General features: G+C 38.9%; 1 non-coding gene across 1 annotated transcript; it reads left to right on the top strand.

Annotated features, from left to right (window-relative positions):
- The first annotated feature begins 8325 nt into the window (after positions 1-8325).
- Positions 8326-8486, top strand: LOC118155119 (U1 spliceosomal RNA). Its single transcript, XR_004745342.1, has one exon. It is a non-coding gene; the product is annotated as a U1 spliceosomal RNA (small nuclear RNA).
- Positions 8487-10387: the final 1901 nt, after the last annotated feature.

Here is a 10387-nt window from a genome sequence, read left to right as displayed (position 1 = left end):
ACATGGTATTCAGGAAGGGCAATAATTTTTTAAGGTCTTTGTAGGTGGAAAACAATAAGTAAACACCACTGACTGAAAACTACTCAGATAAAGCTAAGACAAGTCCTTTTTAAGAATTATATTTTAAAAAAGAAAAAAGGAAACTGAGAAAAGAAGGCCAGGGAAAGAAAAACTGAAAAGGAGATGAAATTGGAAACAAGGATGGGGAGGAAAATTACAATGTGGGAAGACTATGCTAAAATGTGGAAAGGGTCAAGCATGTCACCTTCTCCTCCAGATTCCTTTGTAGACGTGAGTTCTTAGTCTGACATCTTTATCTGAAACCTCTTTATAGCTGCGAAGACCTATGTTAACCAGCACTGAATCAAATGCTACTCAATTCTTTATCATTGGATTTTGAAGTCATAGTGAATAGAGTACAACCCTGAACATGTAAAGTCTAAGTAGGAAGCAGCAGGCGTGATAATAATCCTTACCTCACCTACAGAAAACAAAGGATTCTTGATGCTCCCCACCTTTGAATTTATGGAATAGCAGAGCAAGGTAAAAATGCAAAGATCCTTTGGTTACTTTAGAAGAACCACAAATGGATGGGAATTATTGAATTTCATCATGCAGTTTGGCTTTGCCAAATTTGGATATGATATTCCTACACAGATAGACCTGTTTTGCTAAATAATGAAATATCATTTTACCACTCCAAAGCTTTGAAAAACATTTTTGTTAGTCTATCCTCTTCACACATGATCATAATAAAGAAAATAAGTGATCATGTTTAGTGCTTTATAGTCAGTGTTTAGCCAAATAATTGTCATTCATTCATCCATTCATTCAGCAAATATTTATTAAATGCCTGCAATGTGCTAGCTGCCATCTTAGAAGGCAGTGATTCAGTCATCAACAAGACAGACAAGGTCCCTGACTACGATGTGTTTGCTACACAGAAAATTGTCTTTTTACTCTGATACAGAACTCTTCGATTTACTCTCACAGTTAATCACAAAGTATTTTCACTTTTTGCAAAGTTTTAAAAACTCTTAAATAGGGAGGACTAGTAGGCGAGAAGAAATCATCAAGGGATAGGGCTCAAAAAAAAAAAAAAAAAAAAACCCACATGATCCTATGGCCCAACTGCAGCTAGGAGCATAATTCCTTTCATGAAAGACTGTATGGCTTTCAACATGGGCACTTCCCTCCTAATCAAAATTTCAAAGAACACAGAAGACCATTTAATAGGATTATAACTAAACCTGTTATAGATTAAATTCTCTAGCTGTCTGACACCATAGTAACTAGTTTGGATTTGTATTTACAAAGAAGAGGTGAGAAAAATTCCTTCCTGATAGGAAGAAGAGAACAGGATATCCCATCTCTTCCCTTATCTCAGAAATAAATAAATTAAATTAAACTAAAAAGGGAGAGGAACATATGCCAGGAAACAGAAACTCCACCTCCAGTTTACTGATGGCAAAGTTCAAGTGTACCAGGAAAGCTCACCAAGCAGTGTCCACCCATGCCCTCTGAAGCAAAATTCCACTGGCTATTTCCAACGGCTCACAGCCAAGATCTCAGCATTTCTCCCTGAACAGCAGGAACAATAAATATCTGTCTCTTGGTGACACAAATAGTTAAGCATTGACAGAATTTTAAATAGAAATTACTAAAAACCCTCCTCTAGGTTGCAACCACTAATCTTACTGTACCTTCAGAGATTGAGGACGGCAGCTACTGACGATGGCAGCCCACCAGCAGCAAAATTATGTGAAGAGAAAAAAATCACAAACATATTTCCACCTTAAAATAGGTGGTATTGGGAGGATATACAGATTGGATAAAATGAGAGCAAGTAGGCAATATGCTTTTAAAACATGATGGATGATACCTTTTATATACACGTGTGCATCCCCAAGCTAATTAACGTTCAGATGAAGCTGTCATTCTAACATCAGTACAAGAGACAAAGATGTTCATAAATAGAAAACTATGTAAGTAAGGGTTTAAGCAAACAGTTTTTCCTGACACCTATGAAAAGTGTTAAAACTTTTTTTCGTATTGACTGTTACCATCTGGGAGGATATTCTGTAGCTAATAAAGCAGTTTTCCAAATGGCTTTCTAAAAAGGTCAAGTCCATTTTCAGGGCTTAAGACAGACTGTCTGCTAGAGGGTTGCAGAGAAGTCTTAAGAGTGAATTCACTTTTAGCTAAGATTGCTGATTCATTCCAGATGCTTTATATTTGTACAGGTTCAGTAGCTCATTCTCATTTGCAGCATTTTTGAATTTGATTTAATACTCCTTATTAGGCAGCTCTTTGAAGTTTGCTTATTTACTACAAAATTGATTCCAGGAGCTAGTGCTGTGAGTATAGATTTTTAAATACTGTGTAACTACCATCAAAATGTAAGATGGCAACTTGTGTTTAGACTCTCTGTGCTAGAGAGAGAGGGTTGAACTATGCTCTGCCATTGTCACAGGAACATGACTTAACAAGATCTGTCACATCCGATGGCTTTGTCACAGCTCTATATGTTAGTGCATACACAGCTTTGCAAACACATCTCCCACTGTACAACAAATATTTACTACATTTGACATGTAATTTTTATAATAGACATTCACATTTATTATTTATAGACATGAGTTACAGGCTCACACTTATTTAACTTGCCTTTATCATAATTTCAACAGGATAGACACTAAAATACATTATTGTGTATTCTAGAAAGTGTTCCTCAAATCCGGTGTCCTGCATGTGTCCTAAGAAATTGCTTTTGCTGCTTCTTCAGTGATTAACAGCACAGGCTCCAATTCACTCAAAAATGCTGATTCTGTCAGTAACTAATTTCTCTTTAAGTCTCCATCTCATTATCTGTAAATGAGGATAATCATAGTTTACCTATAGAGTTGTTATAACAACTAAATGAGATAACGCATGTATGCTTTGTATAGTGCCTCAGGAAAAAAATAAGGCTTAATATGTTTTAGGTGTTACTATTACCACATTTTCATGAAATCTGCCACTGATTGCAAATGCACCATTACTGAATATACCACGATGAAAAGAAAAGAAAAAACAAACCACTGCCAGCTCAACTATGCAACTGATGCAAAGCTTTTGCTTTCTCATTACTTATAATTTTATTTTTACATTCATTGAGAAAGTTTTTTAGATGGAAACATAGATTTTTATTATATAGCACTCTTATGCATGTATAAAAATGCAAGCAAAAAATTGGTTAATATATTTCAAAACTTCTTTACATTCAAAGTCTGACTCTCTTAATCACTTTTTGATTCATAATTGCTGATGGCTGTGTTTTTCCATACAGTATTCTTTAGGCATCAAGAATGCTGGTAATGCGGGATCATCTTTTAAGCCACTGACACACTTTCTGCAAGTTTTCTTGCTGATGCTTCCCAAATCTTACCAAATGAAAAGGATAGAAGGTTTCCATTTGATATCAGGGAAAGATAGTTCTATTCTCAAATGATTGTTAAATCACTCATTGGTTGAAACATCACGGAACTACCTTTGTTTGCCGCACCATTAGGAGTAACAATACAGCTGACATATGCACAGCAAAGACACCGAACAGTAGTATGTTAGAATTGACTAAATACAGAATGTTCCCTGTCACTTTTCTGCCTCTCACACCCGAGTAAGATAGCATGGATCAGTATCTGCAACCCAAATGAAATAGAAAGTTAGGCACTTTGCTATAGAATCTATGTATTGAGTCCAGCCGTGCCCATGGAAATCCAACATTTATGTGTTATTCATTTACCATTTATTGAAATATGTCTATTCTACAGACACATAATTAGACAAAGTATAGGAATTTAAAGAGGTAAGTTTTGGTCACTGAGACAAAGTAGATGATCCAGCCCTTGGTTAGTGAGGGAAAGCAAACCTGCAAGCAAACACTGAAGATAATGAACTAAGGTGGTGCGGTGAGTGGTGCATGTATAAGGTATCCTGGTCACACAAAGGAGACCTCTGTGGATTCTGCTAGGGCCTGAGATGGAGAAATAGATATGAGTGCTTCAGGCAACAAAGGAGGGAAGGGTATTGCAGGAGAAGGGTACATTTTTCAAAGGAATGTTTTCTGAAAATTGAAAAATTATTTCTCTTTTTTTCTTCTTCAAACTACCTATTTATAAATTTTGTCTATTTTCTCTGGAGTTATATTCACTTATTGGCTCATAGGGACTTTTTTACATTATGGCTGTTAACCCCACTATGAATTATATATTTTATGAACACATTCTTCCATTCTGTCACTTACCCTTTGATTTTATTAATAGCAACTTTTATATTCCAACAGCTTTAAGTGTTTTCCCAGTCAAATCTGTTGATATTTTGCTTTATGGTTTCTGGGTTTTAGATTTACTTATGAAGGCCTTTCCTACCCTAAGATTATCTTCTAAAACTTACTGTAAATTTTCTTCTTTTTTAAAGAATTATTTAGCATTGTACCTGTCATCTAATTTTGAAACTATTTTACTGTAAATTGACAATTTATAATTGTATATATTTATGGAGGATAGTGATATGATTTATTGATATGAGGAATAATTAAATAAAGCAAATTAACATATCCATCACTTGAAATATTTACCATTTTTATGTGAACATTTGAAATTTACTCTCTCAGAAATTTTGAAATGTGTAGTATACTATTATTAACTATATTCACCAACCCACGCAATAGATCTCAAAAAAACCACCCTACTTATTCTTCCTGTCTAAGGCTTTATGCCCTATGACCAGCATCTCCTCAATCTTCCTAGCCCCCTGCCCCAGCAACCACCATTCTGTTCTGCTTCTATGAGTTTGTTTTAAATTCCATGTATAAGTGGAAACATGTGATATTTGTCTTTCTGTGCCTGGCTTATTTCGCTTAGCATAATGTTTCCCAGTTCCACCCTTGTTATCACAAATGAAAGAATTCTCTTCTTTTGTTAAGGCCAAATAGTATTCCATTGTATGTATAGGCACCATATTTTCTTTCTTTATTCATCTGTTGATGGACATGAGTTGATTCCATAACTTGGCTATTGAAAATAGGGCTGTAAAGAACATGGGGATGCAGGTTGATTTTAAACTGACTTCAGATCTTTGGGGGAAATACCCAGAAGTGAGATTGCTGGAGTATATGGTAATTCTACTGTTGTTTTTTTTGAGAAACCACCATATTAGTTTCAGCAATGGCTGTACTAATTTACATTCTCACTGACAGTGTACAAAAGCTCCCTTTGCTCCACATCCTCACAAACATGTATCTTTCATCTTTTTGATAACAGCCCTTCCAGCAAGAGTGAAATAATATCTCATTGTAATTTTAACTTGCATTTCCCTGGTGATTAGTGATGCTGAGCATTTTTTTCATGTATCTGTTGGCCATTTCTATGACTTCTTTTGAAAAATATTTGTTCAGCCTGATATGGTTTGGCTCTGTGCCCCCACTCAAATTTCATCTTGAATTGTAATCCCCATGTGTTGAGGGAGGGGCCTGGTGGAAGGTGATTGAATCATAAATCAGACTTACCCCTTGCTGTTCTTGTAATAGTGAGTGAGTTCTCATGAGATCTGGTTATTTGAAAGTGTGTGGCACTTCTGCCTTCACACTCTCTCTCTCTCTGTCTCTCTCCTGCCCTGCCAATGTAAGATGTGCTTGCTTCCTCTTTTCTTTCCATCATGATTGTAAGTTCCTGAGGCCCCCCCAGACATGCTTCCTATTAAGCCTGCAGAACTGTGAGTCAATTAAACCTCTTTTCTTCATAAACTACCCAGTCTCAGGTATTTCTTTATAGCAATGTGAAACAGACTAATACAGAAAATTGGTACTGGAAGTGGGGCACTGCTAAAAAGATACAGTAGCAGTGACTTGAGAACTGGGTAACAGGCAGAGGTAGGAACAGTTTGCAGGGCTTAGAAGACAGGAAGATGTGAGAAAGTGTGGAACTGTATAGAGACTTGTTAAATGATTTTGACCAAAATGCTATAGTAATACGGATAATGACGTCCAAGCTGAGATAGAAATGAGGAACTTATTGGGAACTAGAGCAAAGGTGACTCTTACTATGCTTTAGCAAAGACACTGGTGGCATTTTGCACCTGCCACAGAGGTCTGTGGAACTTTGATCTTGAGAGAGATGATTTAGAATATCTGGCAGAAAAAATTTCTTAGCAGCAACCTGTTCAAGATTTGGCCTGGCTGCTGCTAACAACATAGAGTCATGTGTGTTCACAAAGAGATGGTCTGAAATTGTAACTTACGTTTAAAAGGGAAGCAGAGCATCAAAGTTTTGAAAATTTGCAGCCTGACCATGCAGTAAGAAAAACCCAATTTCTGGGAAGAAATTCAAGCAGCCTGCAGAAATTTGCATAAGTAACTAGAAACTGAATGTTAATAGCCAAGATAATGGGGAAAATGTCTCCAGGGCATTTCAGAGGTCTTCAAGGCAGCTCCTCCCACTACAAGCCTGAAGGCCTAGAAGGAAAAAAAATGGTGGCCCAGGACCCCACTACTTTACACAGATTCAGGATGTGAAATCCTGCATCTCAGCCACTCCAGCTCCAGCTGTGGCTAAAAGGGTTCAAGCCATGGCTTCAGAAAGTGCCATGGCTTCAGATGGTACCCCAGGCCTTGGTGGCCTTCACATGGTGTTGGGCCTGTGAATGTGTAGAAGGCAAGAATTGGGGTTTGGAAACCTCTACCTGGATTTCAGAGAATGTATGAAAATGCCTGGATGTCCAGGCAGAAGTCTGCTGGTGGGGTGGAGCCCTCATGGAGAACCTCTACTAGGGCAGTGTAGATAGGGAAACGTGGGGTTGGAGCTCCCACACAGAATCCCCACTGAGGCACTGCCTAGAGGAACTATGAAAAGAGGGCCACCATCCTCCAGTCCTCAGAATAGTAGCTCCATACACAGCTTTCAGCACCAGCCTGTGAAAGCAGGGTCTATAACTTGCAGAGCCACAGGGGCAGAGCTGCCCAAGGCCATGGGAGCCATTCCTTGTATCAGCATGCCTTGGATGTGAGAAATGGAGTCAAGGGATATTATTTTGGAACTTTAAGATTTAATGACTGCCCTACCTGGTTTTGGACTTGCATGGGGCCTATGGCCTTTTTGTTTTGGCCAGTTTATCCCTTTTGGAATGGGAGCATTTATCCGATGCCTGTACTACTACTGTATCTTGGAAGTAACTAATTTGATTTTTATTTTACAGGCTTATAGGCAAAAAAATAGGGACTTACTTTGTCTCAGGTGAGACTTTGAACTGCGAACTTTTGAGTTAATGCTGGAATGAGTTAACACTTTAGGAGATTGTCACTGGACTGTTGGGAAGGCATGACTGGTTTTGAAATGTGAGAAGAACATGAAATTTTGGAGGGCTCAGGGGCAGAATGATATAGTTTAGCCCTGTGTCTCCACCCAAATCTCATTGCAAATTGTAATGCAAACATGTGGGAGGGCCTGGTGGAAGGTGACTGAATCATGAAGGTGGACTTCCTTTTTGCTATTCTCATGACACTGAGTGAATCCTCTCAAGATCTGATTGGTCGAAAGTGTGTGACACTTCCCTGCTTCGCTCTGTCTCTCTCTCCTGCTCCACCATGGTAAGACATGCTTGCTTCCCCTTCACCTTCTGCCATGACTATAAGTTTCCTGAGGCCTCCCAGTCATGCTTCCTGTTAAGCCAGTGGAATAGTGAGTCAATTAAACCTCTTTATAAACTACCCCGTATAAGGTAGTTCTTCATAACAGTGTGAAAATGGACTAATACACAGCTTCCTCACCCATTTCTTAATTGGGTTTTTGTTTTCTTGCTGTTGAGTTGTCTCTGGGTTCCTTATGTATTTTGGATATTAAACCCTTATCAGATGTGTGGCTTGCAAATATTTTCTCCTAACCTTAGGTTGTTGCTTCACACTTTTAATTATTTGCTTTGCGGTGTAGAAGCTTCTTAGTTTGATGAAATCTCATGTCTATTTTTGGCTTTGGCTGCCTGTATTTTTAAGGGCAAATCTAAAAAAATCATGGACCAGACCAATATCATGACATTTTCTCCTATGTTTTCTTTTATTTGTTTTATAGTTTCTAGTTTTATGTGCAAGATAATTCATTTTGAGTTGATTTTTGTATATGCTATGAAGCAAGCATCCAATTACATTTTTCTGCATGTGGATATCCAATTGTTCCAACATCATTTATTGAAAAGACTATTCTTTCCCATTGTGCATTCTTGGCACCTTTGTCAAAAATCAATTGATTTGAGCCTGTGTAGACATATGAAAAATTTTTAAGAAAATCAATTTACATACTTATCTGGCAGGGGGGATACCATGATCATGAAGGTGGTTTTCCCAGGGCAAGGCTTATCCATTGCACTCTGGATCTGACCCCTACGATTTCCCCAAATATGGGAAACTTGACTGCATAATTTGTGGTAGTGGGGGACTGTGTTCATGCTTTTCCCTGGTTTTAATATTTTATTTTTTATTTATTTAAAAAAAGTAAAATAAAAATAAAATCTATAAATGCATGGGTTCATTTCTGGGATCTCTATTCTGTTCCATTAGTTGATGCGTTTATTTTATGCCAGTACCATCCTACTTTATTTACTATAGCTTTGTAGTCTAGTTTAAAATTAGGTAGCATGATGCCTTTAGCTTATTCTTCTTGCTCATGATTGCCTTGGCTATTTTTGAGTTTTTGTAGTTTCATATGAATTTTAAAATAGTTTTTTCTATTTCTATGAAAAATGACATTGGAATTTTGATAGGGATTGCATTGAATCTGTAGATTGCTTTGGGTAGTGTGGATGTTTTAGCAATATTTGTTTTTCCAATCCATAAACACAGAATATCTTTCCATTTGTTTACATTTCCTTCAACTTCATTCATCAAATTTTCTTCAGTATCCAAGTCTTTCACCTCCTTGGTTATATTTATTCTTAAGTATTTTATTGTTTTTTGTAGCCATTGTAAATGGAATTAAAGAGGTTTTTTTTACATTAAAGTCTATATTAATATTTATTTTTGGATAGTATGTGAGGTTGATGTAATTTTCCCCCAATGCAAATTGAATTTAGATTTTCTGTCAGCTTTTACCAGATTGTTATTAACTCAGACAAGGATAAGCAGGCAAATTTCAATGATCTGTGCCAACAAAGAAGAGTAGTGTCACAAATAAAATTATACTATTTTTTTTAGTTTTAAGTGTCAGAAACCTGCACAAAAATAACGTTGGGAAAACATGAATTTTTTTTAACTCCCATAAAGGGCAAAAAGGGAGAGATGAATCTATGCTTCAGAATAGGTAGATTTGGGGATGTGAAAGTCATAAAAACCGAGAGGACTCAAGATGGTGCTGTGAGAACAACCCAGGATTGGAGCTCTCCTTGAATCCGCAAAGAGGTGAGTCAGAGTTGCATTTCCAGACCGATCTTTGTTGCCCACAGAACGGGGAAACTCCCAAGTATAAAAAAGACACGGGACGCCAGGCAGTAAGTCTGCCTGGCGAAGCCGGCAGCCGGGGCGGCGGTGGCCGGCCCTACCCAGCAATCCCCACAGGGCGCGCTTGTCCGGGTGCCCTGTTGAACCGGCAACCTGAGACTTGAGAGGGCTGGACTTGAGACTGAATGAGACTTGGACAGTAGGCCAGCCCAGGGGAGTGCAGGGACAGAGCGTTCGGGGTACCCAGTGGGACGAACAAAACCGCGATTTCAAACTATCCCGAGCAGACGGTCCGAGACGCTCTGTGGGGGAGGGGCGTCCACCACTACCGAGGCAACCCGCCCCAACTGAGATACACGCCCACTGCTGACGCAGCCTGCCGTTGCCGAGGCAACACACTACAATGAAGAGACTCCGCCGCAGGGCGTGGCGGAGACCACAGCAGAGCCTGCAGGAACAGGGCGAATCACACAACAGCAGGGCGGAGACTCAGCAGGCAAACAGTGGCTAGTCTGCCTCCTAGCTGGGCAGGACACCTCAACAGACATCGAAAAATAAAGCCCGAACCCCCCAACACAGAGCATTAGAGAAAAAAAGGGTTTTCTTAATGAGCTCTGTTGCAGCAGAATCAAACAGAGCAGCCTAACAGCCCTGAATGAACAACAGAGCTCACAGCTCAGCAATTGAGCTCCTAAAAAGAACAGACTGTCTCCTCAAGCAGCTCCCTGACCTCTCTATATCCAAAAGACTGACATTTGGCAGGCATCATCCTGGGACAAAGATAGCAGAAAAAGAAATGGGTAGCATCCCTCACTGTGCCACAGCTGCTAGAGGTGCACCCCAGACAAGCAGGGCCTGGAGTGGACCTCAGCAGTCGTACAGTGAAGGGGCTAGGCTGGTAGAAGGAAAACCAAGTAACAGAAA

This window comes from Callithrix jacchus, chromosome 6 (assembly GCF_049354715.1).
Source record: "Callithrix jacchus isolate 240 chromosome 6, calJac240_pri, whole genome shotgun sequence".
NCBI lineage: Eukaryota > Metazoa > Chordata > Mammalia > Primates > Cebidae > Callithrix > Callithrix jacchus.
This window is presented reverse-complemented; position numbering and strand designations above follow the sequence as displayed.